We start from the raw sequence: 1,246 nt of genomic DNA, 5'->3' as shown, positions 1-1,246 counted from the left end.
GGGCCGGGACTGGTGCGGCTGCAGGCTCCACAGAGGCCAGAAACTCTCGGGCCAGCGCCCCCGGCTGCTCAGCCTCCTCTGTTAGGGACTGTCCCATGTCTTCCAGCGGTGGCAGCTCACTCAAGTCATCCTCTTCTTCCTCTTCCTCTTCCTCCTCGGCGTCTGCACCTTTAACCCCATATGGCACCTGAAGTCCTCAAGTGGGGGAAGCCCAGCAGGTGGCAAGGCAGCAGGCTCAGAGGGTTCCTCTGCACAAGATGCCATGCTGCTGGGGGACAGGAACTGGCCCTCGGCTCCAGGACCCCCGCCTGGGGTCCTGCGCCCCCTCCCTGCCCCCATGTATCCAGCTTTATTAAAGATACTTTTCATAAACAATTATGGCATTTCAGGCAGGACATGGGCATACAATCGTTGACAGTATACAACAACTTTCACACTCTTCTTGGATGGACTACTAAAAATCAGAAAGCCATTGTAAAATTCAATGAAGTCTTCATTTGAGGCTCTGAAGTAGGGAAAGCTTAAAATGAGGGTTGACATTTCACATTTAGTGTGTTGTTTAACAACTTTTCACAAGCCGACCCTGACTTTCAGGAAATGAAAACGGCGGAATTATTAATCTGAAGATCCATAATCTAGAAAAAGAAATCAGTTGCTCTTGTGGGACACCATCTCACCATTACTGGCGAGTCCAGATTGCCTGACACACTGGTAACATCACTTTTGGGAATCAGATCCCAATAAGTCTCTGGGCTTAATGGAGTTAAGCCTGTGCTGATAGCAGAGGAAAGGAAGACATAAAATGAAATGGGAGCTGTCCCGTACCACAAGGCATTTTTGCCAAGGTGGCCACATGTGTCAACATCAGGGAGTCCCTCCTCCTGGGAGCCAAGAGGAAGTCTCTCAAAACCAGCAGGGAAAGGCACCTTCCCCACATCAATCCAGCTTTGGAGACATTGTACTACTGACATATGCTCCTTCCCCCCAAACCAACAATGAAGTGTTCTGTGTGCTAACAACATAGCTTTAAAAAAAAGTAAAGCAAAATTCTGCGTTTTTATAAAACTTTATTAAAAAAATAATATTTCAAACTGTACAGTCACCAGAAGTACACAGTTATCAAAAATGCACACACTTCACTTGGCATCTCCAGCACCTTGGGTTTTTGGTCTGTTTTGGCACCTCCATTTTCTGCAGGGTTATTTCCATCCTTGCTGGCATCAGCTTTTCCCTTTTTCCCTTTGGG

This window comes from Octodon degus, unplaced genomic scaffold, assembly GCF_000260255.1.
Source record: "Octodon degus isolate 3935 unplaced genomic scaffold, OctDeg1.0 scaffold00047, whole genome shotgun sequence".
In the NCBI taxonomy this organism is placed as follows: Eukaryota; Metazoa; Chordata; class Mammalia; order Rodentia; family Octodontidae; genus Octodon; species Octodon degus.
This window is presented reverse-complemented; position numbering follows the sequence as displayed.